Genomic DNA, 20,584 nt, shown 5'->3' with positions numbered 1-20,584 from the left:
GACCATGATTGTTATAGCCACATGGGTTGATAGAATAGAGTCCTTACCCTCTTTTGTTTCTTCTCTAACATGATGGACATTCAGGGTAGGGCAAAAGTAGGCATACAGCTGTTTGTATGGAAAATAGTACAGTAGTTAATAAGAATAAACTGTGTTTCATGTACTCACAAGTGTAAACCTACCTTTGTCCCACCCTGTATTTCTATTTAGTCAGGTGCATTAAAATTGGATCTCACAGGGACTTCCAGCCAAGATGTAGGCCTAGACAGACATACTGAGTTTCCCTCCACAACTAAGAAGGAATACAATTACTTCAAAACTAGAGACAACCAGAAGTTCCAGAAAATCAAGCTGCATGGAAGTCCAACAAACAAAGAAATAAAGAAGAAATACTCACCCAGACAGGTAGGAGAGGCTGAGCCAGGGCGGAGAGGACATGGTGTGGTGGTGGCAGCGGCGGAGGCGGCGGCAGGCTGGTGGAAAACACAGTCACACATTTTAAAAAGTGGGGAGGGGCCCCTGGGGAGCACTCCAAGCTCCTGATCAGACCTCGAAGCTCACAGTCCCAGCACCAGGGAAAATCAAGCCTCATTGCTTCTGACTGTGAAAATCAGTGGTGGTTGGGGCAGAGGAAGAAACTGCTAGTCTCTCAGCAGAGTCTGCTTGTTTAAAGGGCCCCCATGGTCCTAGAACCTCTGCAGACCTACCTACTCCAGGGACGACAGCCAGGGCAACAGCTAGAGAGGCACCAGTCCCATGTGAAAGTGGGAGAAGTGCCTGGAAAAGGGGAAAGTGCTGAGCAAGTGACATTGTTTCCTCTCTGACCCCTCCCCCACATACAGCGTCACAACATGATGAAATGGGTCACCCGTACTGATGAATACTTAAGGCTCTGCCCCTTACAATGTAACAGGAGTGACAGATCTGCCTAAGACACAGAGGCAAACAAACACAGGAGCCTGTCAAGATGAGGAGACAGAGAAGTATGGCCCAAAAGGGGAACAGATCAAGGTTCCAGTGGGAGAACTAAGAGATGAGGAGATAGCCAACTTAACAGATTCAGAGTTCAAAACACTGGTAATAAAGATGCTCACAGTCTTGACAGATATGGTTGAGTACAGCAAATGTGTCAGGGAAGAAGTGAAGGCTATGCTAAATGAAATGAAGGAAAATCCACACAAAACCCATGGTGAAGGGAAGGAAACTGGGGTTCACATCAATGATTTGGAACATAAGGAAGAAAAAAAACAGTCAACCAGTACAGAATGAGGAAACAAGAATTGAAAAAAATGAGGAGAGGCTTAGGAACCTCTGGGACAACTTTAAACGTGCCAACATCTGAACCATAGGGGTGCCAGAAAGAGAAGAGGAAGAGCAAGAAATTGAAAGCTTATGTAAAAAAATAATGAAGGAAAACTTCCCAAATTTGGCAAAGGAAATAGACAAACAAGTCCAGGAAACACAGAGAGTCCAAAGAAAGCTAGACCCAAGGAGGACCACACCAAGACACATTGTAATTAAAATACCAAAGGTGAAAGATAAAGAGAGAATCTTAAAAGCAGCAAGAGAAAATCAGAGAGTTACTTACAAAGAGGTGCCTATAAGACTATCAGCTAATTTCTCAAAAGAAACTTTGCAAGCAAGAAGGGACTGGCAAGAAGTATTCAGTGTGATGAAAAGCAAGGACCTACAACCAAGATTACTCTATCCAGCAAAGCTATCATTTAGAATGGAAGGGCAGATGAAGTGCTTCCCAGACAAGGTAAAGCTAAAAGAGTTCATTATCACCAAGCCATTATTATATGAAATGTTAAGGGGACTTAGTTAAGAAAAAAGAAGATCAAAACTATGAACACTAAAATGACAACAAACTCACAACTATCAACAACTGAATCTAAAAAATAAAAACAATATTGAACTAAGCAAACCATAATAGGAACAGAATCATAGGTATGGGAATCATTTGGAGGGTTATCATCTGGGAGTGGGGAGGGAGGGAAATGGGGAAATGGTTCAGGGGTTAAGAAGCATAATTAGTTGGTAGGAAATAGGCAGGGGGCAGTTATGAATAATATAGAAAAAGGTGAAGCCAAATAACTTATATGCATGACCCATAGACATGAACTAAAAGGGGTGGGATTACTGGGGAAGGGGGGACTGGGCAGAGGGGAGCAAAGGGAACGAATTGGAAATATTGTAACAACATAATCAATAAAATATACTTAAAAAAAATTGTACCTATCATAGCTCACATCCAAAAGGAAGGTGAGTGGAAACGGGACTTCCAAAAAATAAGTTCATTCCATTCAAAAGCTACCCTTTAGTGAACATGATGAAATATGAGAAAGGCTGCTAGTGTCTTTCAGGAATGCTTTTCTTATTCTTAGTCTCAAAAGGGGTGGACTGGCATCACCTCAGTGCTGAGAAGGAAGTGCACTGGAGCTGATTGACACTTTTTTTTTTTTTTTTGACTCATTTATGTGAAATAATTTCCTTATGGTTGAAGCCAGTTTTGATCTCAGCATTAGGTTTTTCTACTTGATAGGGTGAATGAGAGAATATTCCCAGAGTGTTTTGGAAGGGCTTTGGGCCCTGTGAGTCTGCTAAAAGAGAAGCCTCAAAGTTTTAAAATACAGAGACCTAGCCAGGTGAGGGATGTTCCCAGCGAAACTAATGTGTCCTGATGGCAGAAGGTTCCTCATTCTGGGGCTGATTTGCAGGTCTTGACCTTTCTCAGGTGAGTTCAGGGGCTGCTACCCTGGTGCTTCTCTAGGAATCTTGTGTTCTTGGAGTGTTTTCCTACAAGCACTCTCCATTTCTTGGTGTTTTATCTTATCTGCTTGTATAAATTCTACCTGTTAATGGGAGAAGGATGCAAAACATTTAAAGGTTCATTTGCAATCTTAGCATTCAGACAATGTTTAATGTTATCTTGGCATATGTACTATATATTTGTGTGTTTCTGATTCATATTTAGCCATTCAAAAATGTGATTGTGCTGTATAGTTTTATATCCCATTATATGAACTCATAACTGTATTATGAACATCTCTACATATTACTAAATATATTTTTGAAAGCTTTAAAAAAATGCCCTTGGGTGTGGGCAATGCTTCCAGGGTATTATGGTGCCCAAAGGAAGTTACACTTAGGGATGAGGCAGATAATTTCCTACCTTAATTAATTTTTAAAAAATCTATTTCTTGGCATCACTTCTGGATTTAATGTAGAAAAATGGATCAATGATTCTGGAAGCTGAGTTACTAGGCCACATTCTCTCTACTTATGAAGATGAACTTATTATAGCCGACTGGTCAATAGGTTGTAGATAGAGAGCACACACAACTACCTACGGAAGACATGCATATGCAGTATTTTAGAGCAAGGCCACAGGATTTTAGATGCCGCCTACCTTTGCTGCTTGCCTGTGTGATAAACTTAGGCATGCTCTTTCGCATTTCCAATTCTCCTTTTCCTCATGTGTAAAATGAAAATAATAACAGAATCTGGTTCACAGGGTTGTAGTCAGAAATAGATGGTTTAATTCTGAATTCAGACAGCAAGTTTTAGGAGCTATTACCATGAGTTTATTTAGCCTAACATTTAAAAAAGCAGGAATTAAGGATTCAATAGGCACTTTTCATCTCTGCCCAATCGATCTACCCTCCTCTAGAATATCTACATGCTTAGACTCTCACCAGGTCTAAATCCTCATAATTCCCAGAGAGCCACAACCTTTCCATAGATTTCATAATAACTTGTCTACATGTGATTTCTTCTGCTAGAATGCTGACCCCCCTCACTTCTTCACCCACCTGTCAAATGCTTGCTCATCCTTAATAACTCCTCCTCTGTGGAGCCCTTTCCCAAATCTCCAAAGAGTTGCTGTTGCCGTGCCACAACACCATTTTTAAACCAATTTCCCTAACATAGCACTTACCAGGGTATATTTGTAACTAATCTATGTAAATGCTGATTATTCCACCAGAGTGTATGCTTTGGGCAGAGGGGTGTGGGGAAGGGAGGGCATTCACAAATATGTCTTTGTCATCACCAAAGAGCTCAGTAAATGTTTAATGTGGAGAAAAAACAAAACAAAACAAAACAGAACTATAGGCCATACATTTACCCCAGTGTTTGAAAATATATGAACTTTTAGGAGTCTGAAGGGTAGATCAGTTCCCTTGCTTGACTCTCCATGTGTTCAGGACTTAAAAAAAGCCCCCAATGGAGTCAGAAGGAAGAGTTCCATTCAGCACATACCTAATTACAGTCCTCACTTGATTTTCTCTTATAAATGACAACCATCAGATGCCAAGTTGTGGCAGAATGACATCTGGCTCTTTGGCAGACACCCCCAGCAACAGCGTTAATGACTTCGGAGATGGCTGTGGATATGTAATGCTGTTAAGTTTGTTGTCTGGATTACATTATCCTTTTCAACATCTTTTTACATTGTCCTCTAACTCACTTCTGATTCTGATTCTGTGAAATGTGGACACATTTATCCAAATTTTCCCAATGCCCTTCATGGCCTTGACATGCCCATCCTTTAATATATTTCCATCAGCTCCTGTACATTTTTACAGAGTTGTGAATCTATGTATTCTCATAGGCAACTCAAAAGGGAAGATTTTTGTCATCTGGGAAAAAGTTCTTTAGTACTAGACTAAATTACATTTTCTAAGATGACCACATTTGGGGCTCCTTTTGAAATCATGCTATATAAAGAAAAAATGCCTCAGTGACTACATATGCTTTGAATTTGAAACCAATATGCAATGCTTCATTAGCTCCCAAGATGAACTATAAAAAGGCAGGGGTTGCAACCATAACAGTCTTGCCTCTGACTGAGAAAAATATATACATTTTAATTTTTTCCTAGGCATTAAAAACAAAGCCCTTATCTGAAATTTCATCCCATTTTCAGAAATAATGCATTTAAATTCAGCCCTGAGTTTTTTTTCTTTCTTCTTTTTTCTTTCTTCTCTTTATTTTGTTGAAATAGGAGGCCAAAATAAATGGAAAAATAGAATAATAGTAAGAGACAAAATCCCCAAAGCTTTCTCCTCTGTATCAGTTGGTTATTGTGAGTTTGGAAGAGACTAAAATTAATCAAATAGGATATATACTCATGTATAATTATTAAGAGAAATGTTAGAATCCAAATTATAGATCATTATAGCAAGTAATGATTAAAAATTCTTATAATGTAAGTCAGTCCCTGAAATGTTATCTTCATCATATGGGTATTTTGACTAATTTTTTGCTTACAAAATAATGGCAATACTTACAATTGAAAAAAAAAAATCACATTATCTAGTGTTTTGACTTATTCAGGAAATATTTATGTGTAGAACCAATGCATTTATCATGCTTAATTGGAAGTTAATGAAACAATTTTTATATAGCCTGCATTTTTTACTTCTTTCAAAAATTCAGGCATGCCATCTTAAAATGTATTACATCTATTAAAAATGCTGATGGAAATCAAAGATATAGGATAATGAAATGTCAAATACAAAATTAAAAGGGGAAGGGTAATTTTTAAAACTCTCTACAATAGTTTTCAATGATGCCATGATACCCTGCAATTCTTCAAAATTCTGGCGTGCTATGTGGGAAATAGAAGGGTCCATGGTTCAAATCCTGTGAGTTTTAAATATCATATTTTGTTTGTTTTCATAGAGGAAACAAAACAATAGACACCATTACATAATGTTCTGGAAATGGCAAAAAGGTTTTTATTTATTGAAGTAGCTTGATAAGAATAAGTAATGGGATCTTCCCAAAAGTTGTCAGTCTTTAGCCAAAGTTTTCCTGTGCCTTGGCTAACAAAACTTCCACTCCCATAAATATATTGATGCCTCCATGTAAGGTGTGAACAGATGCTTTATCTCTACATCGTGTGCATAAATGTACGTTCTGAGATGTAAATTGATCAAACTGTAGAAACAAATCATTTAAGATTTGTGCAGTGATTAATAACAGAAGCCAGTAATCAAATCTCCCTGCCACCAGCACATCTGTTACAGAGAGATTCTAGTTTGCCCTATTATGCAAATGTGCAATAAAACAAATACATTACTTAATTTAGCAGCTGGTTCAAAAACATTATTTTAGGTGATTTCTTTATGTTTGTGTACTTTTGCCATAGATGGTGGTTAATGTGAACTAATTCAGTTGTTTACGAGACTAGTGCTTCCACATAAAAAAATAGCCTTTGAGAAAGGCAGCCTTTGGGAAGTCATTTTGACCCTTGTGTCTGAGACGCAACCCTGCAGCCAATGCCCAGGAAATCACTGGAACAGCACGGGATGCTTGCAAGGTTTAAAACTTCAAGCTCACTTGAGTTCTGTGTTCCTGAGGATGGAGGAAAATCCTGTGTCATGTGCTAAAACTTGTTAGGTTTGGGCTTTCATTTTTTGTTAGAGTTGCTTTTTATATTAAAAAAAAATGAGACACTAAAAAGAAATTCTAATAGGAAAACTGGACAGTATGTTCTGATGTTTTCCTGGTGAAAGTAGGATCTCATGGAATCAGTTAAAACCAGTTAAATAGCTGGTATATAAAAGAGTAAAAATCTTGTCTTTCATGAATCTAAAAATTACATGCAAACCCACAAGCAAGTGAGTTGGATTCTTACTAGGTGTTCAGAAGGGCACTTTTTGTGTAGAGTAGGTAGTGGCCAAACCTATGTTTGCCACCCCAGCCAAAGGAAGTGGGAAGAGAACCATGGCATCAAGCATGATCAGCCACAGTCTTTAGAAGCTGGAGAGCAGCAAGGAAAAGAGTAGCTGGAGGATAAGTAATATGTGACTGTAGAGTTCTAAGTTGGTTGGAGATGGCCAACATACATACACAAAACAGAAGATAGATAAAAGGCTATATATATACCCAGTTCATATTCAGGATCTCTCATTTAATATGCAGGCTCTCAAATCCCTTTCATTATGGGCCCATAAGACTGTTTCAAAAGGACTTTTAAATTAGTTGTTTTTGATACCCACTTTCCCCAATGGCTACAGACAGTAGCTTAAAGGTGGAGAATTACACATATGTTTATGTGGTTAATTATATAATACCTATAATCAGCATTTTTTGATTAAAATAATCAAAATTTATTGAAAACTTGTATTTGTACAGCTTCTGAAACATCTTTACAAACAATATCTCTTTGATCTTCATGTCTTGCCAATGAGGTTAGTGGGACTCAAAGTGACTTGCCCAAGGTCACAGGACATTGGAATTGGAATGAAGGACTGATTCCAAAGTCCATGTTCACAACTATATTTGTTGCTTCCTAAACCAAAGTTAAATTTCAATAGAAAACCTGAAGAAAAAGACAAACTGTGGAGTGTGTCCTTTGCACCATAGAAGTAAGAGGGAGAAAGCCCAGTTTTCTAAATTAATAGTTGTATATTATGTAAAGTAAGTAAGACTATACTAAACAGAAAAATCAAAAATTAACATTAAAAAATAAAAGACAGATTTAGTATACTGGACTAGAGGGAGGCCTTTTGGAAATATGGACAGGCTGTATAATTCAGGGTTCTCCAGGGAAACAGAATCAATACAATGTGTAAGTATATAGAGAGTTACAGTCAAGGAATTGGATCACATCATTATGGAGAGTGGTAAGTCCCAATCTGCAGCTGAAAACCTAGAAGGGGGAGGGGGAGATAAAGTTTCAGGGCCACCTGCTGGAGAATTCCCCCTTGAATGAAGAGACCAGTCTTCATTTTCTGTTCAGGCTCTGTTCAGGCCTCAGTGATTGGATAAGGCCCACCCACGTTATGGAAGGCAATTTGTTTTACCCACAGTTCACCAATTAAATGTTAATTTCATCCAAAAATGTCCTGAAAGTTGACCAAGATTATATTTAGGATGCCAGCAAAATAAGGGGCATCAAAAGGAAAGAAAATAATTTTGAAATAACTCCATATGTGATATTTCAGAAAAAAAACAATCGTCATAAACAAAACTAGGACTCTGGCTACCTTATTCTTATTTTACAGTTTAGCATTTCTTATATTGTGATTAAATGCAGTGTAGAGAAGAACAAAAGTCTCCATAATTACCAAGATATTTCAGTGCTTGTGTCCTCTAAAAGCCCTGACTTCAGGCCATCACTGGAAATTTTGAAACATCATTATATGGATATTTTCTGTCCAACCCTTTAGAAGTTATAATGAAAGTAAATTGAATTCATTTGGCAAATATTAGACCTGCCAACAATATTCTAACTTTCTGTAGGGACCACAAGAGCAACAAAACATAATGTGCAAAGGCAAAGCACTGAAGTCAGAAAGGTTCATTTCCTAAATCTTTTCAACATTTCCTATCAGTGAGATTTTTGGCAGGTTACATAACTCTCTGAGCCACAAATTCCATATCTTTAAACTAAAGATAATTGAACCTATTTCCTCATGCTGTCATGAGGATTAAAGGAGTTAAAGCATTTGGAACTCTGGGCACAGTGTCTGACATATGATAACTCAATAAACATTGTTCTTCTGATAGCCATAGAAAGAAGAAAAAGAGTTAGAGCAAGAGGCATGCTTGTAGGAACAAATGCATCCATGCTTTCTACATGTTGCAATCTGAACATTCTTGGTGAGAAGTCCACTGAGTGAATAGTGAGATCACTGAAGAACCCTCATTGACATTATGCCCTCTATTTTTGGGAACCACAGCTAGCACATAAAAATATACTAAAATCCCACATTAAAGAGAAATTTGAGAGATAAACAGTTTAGAAAGTTTTTGTTTTTTTGATAATTTTGCTTTTGAAACTATTTGGTTTTAATTTGTTATTTATTGATTAGAATGTTAGGAATCTTATGAATTTCTTTATAGTAAGAACATATAAAATTTTGTAATGAAGTAGATGTTTTATGAAAGTTAATGGTTAATAAAATTATGAATATTTTGTGTTGTAGATACATTAATAAACATATAAAAATTGATTTAATGCAGTCCCTTTAATGAGAAGGAGGGAAATCTTAAGGAGAAAAATCACAATTCAAGGAAAACCACAATGCTCAGTGGTAGATTATAAAGTAGTACAGCTAACTATCTTTAAAGTTTATTTTTGTTTAAAGTTTGCTTTCATTTGAAAGTTAAAGTAGATCTGTGACATCATCAAAGATGCTTAATTTACAGGCAAGAAGAGTATCAAAAGCCTTGCAATGGAATGTCTTTCCAATAAGAGAGTCTTGCAGATATAGAGACTGGTTTGTGGGTTATGTTGCATAAATTAACATGTGTGTTCTATTTTCATAGGGCATAAGCTTATGATCTCATTACCTAAGTGACTGTTCATATGTATAGGTCTCACTTAATCTTGTCTGCATTGCTGCCTCCTGTGACTCAACAGTTTGGCTGAACTAAGTAGCTGGGTTGGTGAAGCATGGGGTGGTCTGTGGGCTTCACTTTAAAACTGGTTTCTCTTTTCTATCCCAAAGGCTTCGACAGAAAGGACCTGGAGGTCTAAGAGGAGGGAAACCTAAAATATTCCCCTCAGCCTAAACTAAGTATAGTGGGCAAAAGGGTTTTGGACAGGTGTGACGTGCCTTTCACACCTTCCTCCAAAGAGCCTTTTTCTTTTCCTCTAATATGAGACATTAAAAAATTAGTTCCTGCCTTTTGCCATCTAGTGGTTATGGATTGAATGATGCCTTTTAACCCTGTTGCCAAATCTGTTGCCCCCAGAATACAACAAGGATGCCAGCCTGTTAAACTAACATGTCATGGTCCAGAGACAGCTAACTGACTTGAAGTCTACAAGATTCTTCCCCATGTGGGAAGACCACCCTCTCCTCCACATCCCCACTCTTATTAGGGATTTCTGGACCCAAGGGTAGGTAGGACGATGACCATGTCCAGCTTGAAGCAGCTAGAGGAATGTAAGACCTTCCCCTGTTGTCCTTTATAAGATTATAAAGAGTCTTAAGTCTGAGAGGAGGGAATTGTTAGTTTTTATTGTTATAAAAATTAATTAATTAATTAAAAAAATAAGAATATAGGAAAGGGTGAAGCCAAAGAACTTGTATGCACTACCCATGGTCATGGACTAAGGGTGGTTGGATTGCTTGGAGAAGGGGAGTACTGGATGGAGGGGAGCAAAGGGGGAAAAATTAGAATGATTGTAACACCATAATCAATAAAATATACAAAAAATTGTCGATATTTTGTGTTGTAGATACATTAATAAACATATAAAAACTGACTGCGGTTTTGTTACATATTTTGTAGTCAGTAAAGTTTATTTACAATTATAAATTTTCATAAAGATACTTGAAAAATTTACAGATCCCAGGTATTATTTCTATATTACATAATGATTAAAATTGTCTTGCATAAGTTTCAAGTTCTACAGAAACATAGATGATGAAGATGATAGCTAGAGATAAAGCCATATTTCTATCTTTCGTTAAAAATGCCTTTATAATTTTTTATTTTTAATCGAGAAATATTTCAAACACATAGAAAAGTATAAGCATAATAAAATATTCTATTATTTCATCTCCCACCTTACTTCTAAGTTAATATTCATTTTTTCAGAAGTGTGTTCATTAAAAACACTTTAGTTTGGGCTCATGGTTGAACACTAAGTTAGCGAAACATAAATTTTTAGTCTCAAAGATAATTTATTCAGCACTTTGAAGATTTAACTTCATCATCATCTGACCTGTTATTGTATGAGCTTCTGAAGTTTGTTCTCCCTCTTTGGTATTCTGCATTTGGTCTACAGCATGCTAGGTATGAAATGAATATAGAGAGAGCCATGCTTCTTATATCTAAAGATTCTAGTCATCTATCAATTCTCTAAATTTTCAGACATTTTATTTTTAAATATTTTTTAAATTTTCCTCTTTATTGTTCTTGTCTGGAATCCTGTTAGTGGAATGTTAAACAAGCTAATTCTATCTGTTTCTTAAGTTCCCTTTCATGTTTTCTATATTTTTATTTCTCTTGCTCCTTTCTGTCAATTTGCTCAGATTCATTTTCTAGATCACAAATATCTCCTTATATTTATTTAATATGCTATTTAACTTTACCTTTGATTTTTTAACATCAATGACAAAATTCTTTGTCTCTACATATTCTACTTTTATCAACTTGAAACTTCTCTATTTAATGGTATCTTATATTCAGAGATTTCTTCTTTAATGTCTCTAATCATTTTAGGCCTCCTTAATATTTTTCTCTTGGTAATTGCTAATCTGTATTCTCAGATTCCTGGCCCTTAGTATTCCTGACTTTGTACTTGTGGATTATAATCATGATAGGTCATAATCTGTCTTTACAAACCCATTTTTCTCTTCTGTGATAATCCCTTGAAGTTTTATAGAGCAGTTTTTCATTTATTTCTGCCAGTCCCATGGATTCCAGCACCAGGAATCAATTTTCATTTTCATTCCTTGGATGAAAGATCTCCCAGACTAGGCAGATATTTTAAATTTGAAATCCAAACTTACATAAGGCCCTTGCTTAGTGTCTCAAGGCCTCAGAAAACACTCCTTTTCACCCAGACATTAGTGGAGACAACAACCTCTGTTCTTGTCCCTAACATGGTAGGTAGATTTCTTTTTTCACCCTTTTGAGGTCTTAGACCTATACATACATCTTGGTGCCAATACTCTGCTTTATATGGGTCCAAAGCCTCACCTTTCTCTGATGGGAAACTAAAATTCAATGTATTATGTTAGTTGGACAATAACTCATTTTGGTCAACTTAAGTGTAGTTTTTAAAATTCTTCTTTGCTTTTAGCATCTGAAGATTTCCATGTGTGTATATGTGTGAATTCACCTGATATTTAAATAATTTTTGTCTATTAAAATTAGCAGTTTTAAATGTTTATTGTTGGATAATATTTATTTTAGTCAGTGTAATAGGCTTGCGTTCCCCCCAAAATATATGTTTAATCTCTAATGACAGTATTTCAAGATGAGGACTTAGGGACCCTCATGAGAGCAGTGTTCTAATAAGGAGAGACACCAGAGAGCTTGTACTGTCTCTCCTTGCCATGTGAATACAGTGAGAAGGTGGCTGTCTGCAAGCCAGCAAGAAAGCCCTAGCCAGAACCAGACATGCTGGTACCCTAATCTAGATTTCCAGCCTCCAGAACTATAAGAAAATAAATTACTTTAACTTAAGCCACCCAGCCTTTGATATTTTGTTATGGCAGTCTGAACAGGCTAATATTATCAGCCATCTTTCTGAAATATTGAGTCTCCAATCCTTATTTATTCAATTAACATTGATGGGTTTTAAGGGAAAAAAAAGTCTTGATACTTTTACTTTTAAATCAGCAACTGGGACTCCCTAGTATGAATGCTTTGTTTGACTCTGCCTGGATTCAAATAAACTACAGTATCTGAACAAGTAACAAAAAATGCTCTTTAAAATATACTAATTCAGGTAGAACAAGTAGTTCAATTCATGTTAATTTCAAATGGACCACAAGGTAAAGGATAAAATTTAGAACAATAGCTAAAAACAAAATGTGTTTACCATATTGGGACAAAGAAAACCAACAAACAGCTTCTACATGAATGAAAACAATCTACAGATACCTAATACAGTGAAAATTTCCATCAATATTGCAAATAAAATACTCTGAGGGAGTGTGTATAATTAACAAAAAGAAGGGGCTATAATTATTGTGGTAGGTGTAAATTATTACCAAGATTCCTCCAGCTGATTTGAAGGACCTTTGGCTTTCATGCAACTATAGTTAGAAATGAGATATTTAGTGCAGTAAGATATGCAGTGTCTATTGCAATCTTAAAACAAAGAAATCAGTTGGACAAAAGCAATATAACCCTGAAGCATCCTGATGAACTGTAAATAATCCAGGCTCAACTGTGTGTGAAGAAAAAAGTAAACAAAACAAACAAACAAAAATGAGCAAAAAAATCTTAGCCTATAATTCATAGAGGAGTGTGTTCTTGCCTCATGACCAAAAGGCTTTAAACATGCCTTTTCCTTGTTTTTCAGAAGCTGATATTAATAAAATTACTTGGTAATTTGACAGCTGTAAATTGCAATCTCTTGTCATTGGCTGGGTCACAGATGTCCTTCTCCTTTCTTTTTAAACACTTACGGGTTCAACAGAGTAAGCACTGACTTCATAAATAAGCAGAGTCAGAGCACTAGCATCAAGTCACTCCCATAATGGGAAATAAGCAGAACAATTTAAAAGGGGATGTGAAAGGCGGAAGAAGGGAGGACTGGGATTGTGCTTGAGCAGATAATGGAATGAATACCCTACTTAAGTATGCCAGACATACTCATTTAAAAAAGCTTGTAGGTCACCAGAAACTACAGGAATGACATATTGAGTTGATCCCACAATTAAGGGAGAAGACAGTCAGGAACATCTCAGACCAAAAGTGTTCTTCTGTGGTACACTATTATTATAATTATGAGTCATGCTTTAGTAAGCACTCCTCATTGTTGATATGGACTACTTCTTTCAGTATCACAAGTTAAAGAGTAAAGAATATGACAGGTCAGAGAGGTGGATAAAGCTCCCACTATTGCAAAGACTATGGCTATCACTCTACTTTGGCAAAGCTAGAAGAGCAGGGATTTCCACAGGGTTGCATCAAAATTGATTGATACTAAGTCCCTTCTCAAACTAGGTAGTTAGTAATCAAGGAAGGAAAAGTTGAACCCCCATAATTATTAACACACTCACACTTATGTCCAAAGGAAGCATTGATGTGTTTTTCTTTCCTTCTAAACTCTTGTTCTTCATAACATCTCCAGATATTTATGTGGAAGATATGTCTAGATGTCACCCAAAATCCCCTGTTGGCATATTTTTCTCACTAACAGTGTCCTAATTTTGTTTGAGGCAGAATATACCCAGCCTTAGGCAATAAAACAGAAGTTACAAAGCTAATCATGATAATATTTCTGTTACTTTAAAAATTCCTAGGGGTTGTCATGCAAGAAATTCTTCTTACTGAGACCTAAAGAAAAAAACGTGCTATTCAGGTTTCTGGGGAAACATGAGCTTTCTAGATAAAAGAAAACACACACAACAGGAGTCGCTCCTCCCCATCCTGCATATCCCTTTCTGAAACACAGAATGGCAGCTGATGCTGCTGCAGTCATTTATGATCATGACAGAAAAGTGACAAGACTTCAGGAGACATGAACCCTGGCATCACTAAGCTGCTGACCAAATAGCAGCATTAGCTAACCTCTGGTCTTTCTTCAGATTGTGTAGGATAAGTAAATCCCTACTTGTTTTAACTACATTTGGAAAATTTTTCTGTTACTTGCAGCCAAGCCATTTTTTTTAAATTGATACAAAATATATAAAACCACTCTTTAATGTTATGTAGTTATCATTAACAAGCATGCACTATTTTATTTTCACAATAACCCCAACGTGACGGTAGTAGATCACTTCAAACTCTAGTTTTACACACAGAGAAGCCAACACAATCAAAGTTACTGACTTACCTTGTTAGCATGTGACAGAGCCAGACTTGAAGCGATGCTTGATGTCACTCTCTCTTTGTTCATTCTTTCATTCATTTATTCATCTAACAGATCTACTGATATATGAAGCAGAAACACCTGTGCCCCCAAAATATGAATATTTATAATTAGACAGTTTGAACTCTCAAAGACCTCACAGTCTAGTGAGTTCATAGTCCTTCAACTCTCAGTTCAGTGGTATTTTAATTTATCAGTCTACCCTCTTGCTGATAGATATAGTCATGTGAGTTATAGGTTTTTAAAATCTAAATGCAGGTGATTTCAAGGGCATTTGTCTAATCAAAAGATATATCTTTCATCTGTTAGTTGGACATGAATGAAATTTCCAGCATAATTTCAAAGCCAGAAATTTCTGAACAGTTCACTCTTCCTTCTACAAAGACAGGACTGCCCATTTTTTTCTCTCTAATGTTTGATCTCCATGAGTGTTGCAATGAGATAGTGTGAGACAGTCACATGACTGGAGTCAGAAAACCAAATGCATAGTGACACACCATCAGGTACAATTTAAGAAAAGGTTTGAATATGTAGATGAAAAACTTAGGCCAAGAAGATGCTTCAAAACATGAAAAGACTCTGGACTAAAATATTAATTTAAATAGAGTCAAAATATTGTACCAAATTCAGAAGCCCTGGAGAACACAGGATATGTTAATGAAAGAACCTGAAATATGCAGAAAATCCTCAGAAAACGAATCATGCCAAGAGTCAATGGACTGATAATGGCAAAGAAATATTTTCAGTTAATTAGTCAGTCACCCATCCAATCAGCTGACTAAAAATAGTTTCTTGAAAACTATTGTGTGCTTAGAAATGTGCTAAGTGCTAGATGGAAGAGCAAGACATAAGAGAATTGAAAGAGATCACTTTTTAGTCAGTTAAGTTAGAGTCCAGTTGGGGATACAAATAGGGAAAAGAGAAGACACTAATACATATGGAAAAAATTAGAAAATATTTAAATGGCAAAGAATGCAGTTCCAAGAGATAAGAAACAAAAAGGTGTTTCAGAACTAGAAAGGTATAATGTGTAGTAGAGGGAGTCCAGGACCTTGAACCTAGTTGCAGCTCTAAAAACTTAATGACTAAAAGATAGCAATAACCTTTGCTTCTCAGGGAAGAGCTAATTTAAGAAAGTAAGAAAATTTGTATTATTTCTAATATTTCTAATATTTGTTAAATATTAGATGTACATTATATGTTATCTTTTTCCTGAGGTTGAAGTAGTAGAAAAATATTTTACGGAGAAAAAAAAGAATGAAAAAACAGAAAGGATTCACATAACCTGGGAAAAGAGTGAGTAAAGTCTTGAGTTCTAATTGTAACTCTGCCACTCACTAGTTCACTGAAATTCCATTTCCTTATCCACAAAACAGGAAAAAAATCATCCCTTCAGTGGCTCCCACAGGATGCAAGGATGAAATTAAGATGTTCCACAAAAGCATGTTCTCCTGGTTGCAAAGATCCTGGACTAGCTGGAGGAAAGCCATGAGCTGGAACTTAAATGAGGATGATATAAAACCAGGTGATCTTTCTTAGCAAAATAAAAAAGCCAATTCTGTCTTTCATAAAATGATATCAACATAGGAGTCTGAGTTGCACAGCTCCACCATTGTTATTTTGCTATCATTCAATGGAACTCAACCAGGGAGAGCAGAAAAAGAGTCCCCCTAACTACCAGGTGAAATAGATGGTTCAATGTCTTAAATTATGTAAGCTATATCGTCGGCAGCCGTCCGTCTCGAGAGACGATGGTGTAGCTTCTTAAGAGTCTATCTGCACCGCCGAGAATGGCTGTGCAGTCCGACTCGGGAGTGACACGGTATCTGTCTCCTCCCGTGTCCATCAAAAGAGAGACAAACATGTACTTTCTCCACTACTCAGTCACAGCTGTGCAAGTTGATCTGCTGCCCCAGGTGCAGGCAAAAAATAATGTGCTTTGTTTGCAGAAAGTAAAAAAAAATTGTTTACTATAAATGTATGACTATAAAACTGATTTAAAAACTGTCTGCTTTTCATTATCACCATGCACCAGCGATTCTAGACAGTGTATTGGTGAACTATTCCATTGTGAAAAAATTTATTTTTGGTATAATTTACAGCCACTGAGGTTTTGTTTGAGTTTTAATAATATATGTGATCTTGAAATTAGAATATTTATGATTTATTTATTAATAAACTCTATATTCTACATGAAAGTTACTTTAGAGAACTCCTAGTTATTCAGTAGCCCCTGACACATGTAGACCAAGTTATACAAGTTTGGTTCAAAGAAATTTGTATAGTTTGACATCCTTCAAGTTCATCTCTAAGTGCTGTGGTTCTACATATACCTGTGTTTAAATTGTAGATAAACAATGATTGCACATGACTGTAAAATGAAGAAAGAGAACATAAGTTATTCAGGTCTGTCATTCTAGGTGACTACTTGAAATTCGTACATGTGTTTAAAATTTTTAAAGATGAAACAGAGTATGAACTGCACATCGCTAGTAAATACAAACTTTAGATCATATCTGAAATAATTTATCAAATTTTAGTAACTTTAAAGTTGAAATTTATTCTTTTTAAGTTGCTAACTTTTTGTTTTAAAAATAAATCAAGAAATTAATGACTATCACTGATTAGTACATAATCATTACTGAAAATAATTTTGTGATATAAGTAAAAGGTGTTAAAATTGGTTCACTGGTAAAATACTCTGGGTACTCCAGAGGTAGAGAGCTTCAAAAGTTCCCTAAGCACTGTTGTTCTGCAAGAAGTTAGTGCTTTGCGTGTACTATTGATAGACTGCACTATTGAACAAGCAGCAGATTTTAATTCATAGCCCACTTTGCAGTAGGACACGCCCTCAGAGTGGAAACATGTCCTCTGGCACATTGTGCCACATCTTCCCTCCAGTCCCTTAAAAAGGAATCCATGACATTGCAAGGCTCTTCAATACTGCTTTTTACACCGTGAGCAGAAAACAGTACTGTATCAAAAGATTGCCTTTGAGACATGATGCAGAACATATTCATTTTGTTTGGAAGCCATAATTGTGAGGTTTCACTTAGAAGCATGGGTCTGGCTATGTCTTTTGAGGCCTGAATCTCTTTACTCCTCCTTGAGTGGATAAGAAGCATCTGGGAAGTTCCCAGCTAGACAGAATCCTGGAAATGCAGGACTCCTGGAGCTCATCCCCAAGGATTTCAATGAGAAGGTTTGGAGTAGAATCTGTTTTAAATGGCCAATGATCCCATTTAGGTTAAATTTAGATTAAACTTTAATAAGTATTGAGAAACTGAAGACCTCAGAAAAGTGGAATGCTTTTTATAATTTTTTTCCTGTTGACTGTCTAGACTTTTAATTGATCAAGTCAACACTTTTGCATAAAGCATAAACAAACACATAAATAAGAAGAGTAAGTAAATGTTACTTCCCCCCAAAAAGTAAGAAAAGAGGACAAAACAATCATAGTAGATTAGATCATTCATTGCTGTTGACAGAGATAATTCAGGGAAAGGTACCTGAGAGTAAAGTAGCTGGCCAGATTCAAAGGGAAGAGAAGAAATTTTATTTAGACTTTGGTATGGTCTCTGTGTTTGTGCCTCCCTCCTTGAAATTCATAGGTTGAAATCCTAACCCCCAAGGTAATGCTATTGGGGGGGCAGTTTGGGGAGGTAATTAGGTCAGGAGAGTAGTGCCTTCATAAAAGGAATGCGTGACCTTCTAAAAGAGACCCCATAGAACCCCCCAGCCCTTTCCTCAACGTGAGGTCACAGTAAGAAGAAGGCTTTGTCTATGAACCAGGAAGTGGGCACTCACCAGACACTGAACTTGCGGGCACCTTGACTTGGACTTCCAAGCCTCCGAAACTGTGAGAAATAAATTTCTGTTGTTTATAAATTTTCCAGTCTCTGGTATTTTGGTTTAGAAGGCTGAAAGGAATAAGACAGAGTTTAATAAATGTAATGAAATTCTGCCTTTGAATTCCATTTGTAACAGATTTTAGAAAGGCAAAAAATTACATAATTTAAGAAGCTATAGATATAGACTAGAATTTTTTTCTTTAAATTTTCTTCGTATTTACTTTTAGTAATAATGATTTTTATATGTGGTTTACAGTTTAATTCAGAAATATCTACAGAGCACCCATTAGGAAGGGAAACAGAACCATCGTGGCTCTGAAGGAGATTTTAGTCTAGTTGCAGAGGTGAATGCACAAAGCTGTAGAGACTTGCCCAGCACGAAGCAACCCAGAGCATCATCACTTGCCTTTGCTGTGTATTAGTATGAAAAGGTGGGGCCCATGTGGCATGTGTGTGTGTGCATGCGATCATGCATGCTGATAAGGTATACTGGCACGTTGTGGAAGTGGTAACTTCTCTCAAATAAAGTAACATTGCCACCTGGACTGAGTACTTTGTAGGAAGGATGCACATGCCAGACTCAGTACAGAAGAGCATGTGCTAGAAGAAGGATAAGGGGGAGAGGAAGTTTACTTATTATATAGATGTACGATCCAATAAGCTCCTAGTTTTTTCAGAATTTCCTGCCTGGGTCTGGGGAATGTAACTGCCTGCCTCCACCACTGGATACATTGGTGGGCAGTTTCTATTAGATATCCTTTTCCTTCTTGTCACTTCTCATTTTGCCACAACAGCCGGATGCGGCTGCTACTGCCACAGGCCTCTCTCCCCAGCTATCGTCAGGCACGAGGAGAGCAGGGAGACCTTCTTGTTCTTATATTAAATATAAGCCCCAAGGGGGATGTAACAGCACATTGTGTTCTTTAAAGTTGTTACAAATGAAAAAAAAAATAATGTCTGTGTGTTGGTTGGTGATTTTAAGACATTTCATTTCTGAAAACAGAGAGATAATAACAAGTGACAAAAAGAAAGGTTTCCAAAAAGCAAATATTCTCTCTCTCTCTCTCTCTTTTTTTCTCTCTTTAATGAAATAGAGTTCTTTCTCTCCTGAGGGAGCCTTTTCCTGCTCAGCTGTCATTGAGTCCTCAAGGGGTTTTTTTTTCTCCAGGTAATTTCTTACAACCTAATAGGCCTGTTCTGGCCTCCTGTGCTTTTCTGGGGACTGATGCTTTCCTCCCTTCCAGGTTTGTCCCTTCTCCCATTTATTTCTCCCAACTCCAGAAAATCAGATTTACTGGGCACATTGGGGGTTACAAAGAGAACTGACCTGGGGAAAGGAAGGCCTTTGTGATCGATTGAGTCCAAGGTCACCTGATGCTCCTGCACTTGCTGTGTCTCTGATAGAAATTTCCTACCAGTTCCACAGTGGCAGTCCTTATGGAGTAACCAGATATGACATTATTTCATTACAGTTATTAAAGGACCTGTTACTTTCAAACTATGGTTTTTGGAGCCATTCTGAAATGGCTATTTTACTTCTACAGATTATTTAAGATAAAATATTGATGTTCAAAAGATACAAACATCCAAAAGGCATGGAGAGGAAATGCCCCTTCCTTGTGCATCCGGCTTGGCAGCCCTGCCCGCCCCACCCCACCCCCCATCCGCTGAGGTGGGGAGAGAGCGCCAGAAATTGCCCGTAATCACGCTCTGCCTTTCCACTGTACATCCAATACATGCTGTCATTATTTCAGTTTTTGAAGCTCTCATGGCAGCATTGCCAGTGAAGATAATGGGGCCTATTATTTTCAATGAGCTCCATCAGGAGGTTTCAATGGGCCTGCTATCACTTGAACAAAGACACATTGGGAAGCAACACTGCTTTCTTGTCATGAAAATGGCTGTGAGTTTGTGTGAAGCTGAAGAACGCCCATTTTCCCTTTCAGCCCTGTTGGATCTAAAAGGGCCAAGAAGGCCAGTTTAAAAAGAAACAGGCCTGACTCCTCACTGAGCACCCTTTGCCCCGGCCACATGTATATTTGAGCATCTCTCCTCTTATAGAATCAATAAATTCAGCAAAGTGAACCTGCTATACCATTGAGTTCTTATTTATAGCCATAAGTATGTTTTCATGAGAAATACCTTCTGATAGAATTAGAAAAACAAAACAAAAACAAAAAAAAAAAAGGAAAACCTGCCAGCAAGGATGTTT

Source organism: Furipterus horrens, unplaced genomic scaffold, assembly GCF_987537825.1.
Source record: "Furipterus horrens unplaced genomic scaffold, mFurHor1.1.pri manual_scaffold_3, whole genome shotgun sequence".
Taxonomy (NCBI): Eukaryota; Metazoa; Chordata; class Mammalia; order Chiroptera; family Furipteridae; genus Furipterus; species Furipterus horrens.
This window is presented reverse-complemented; position numbering follows the sequence as displayed.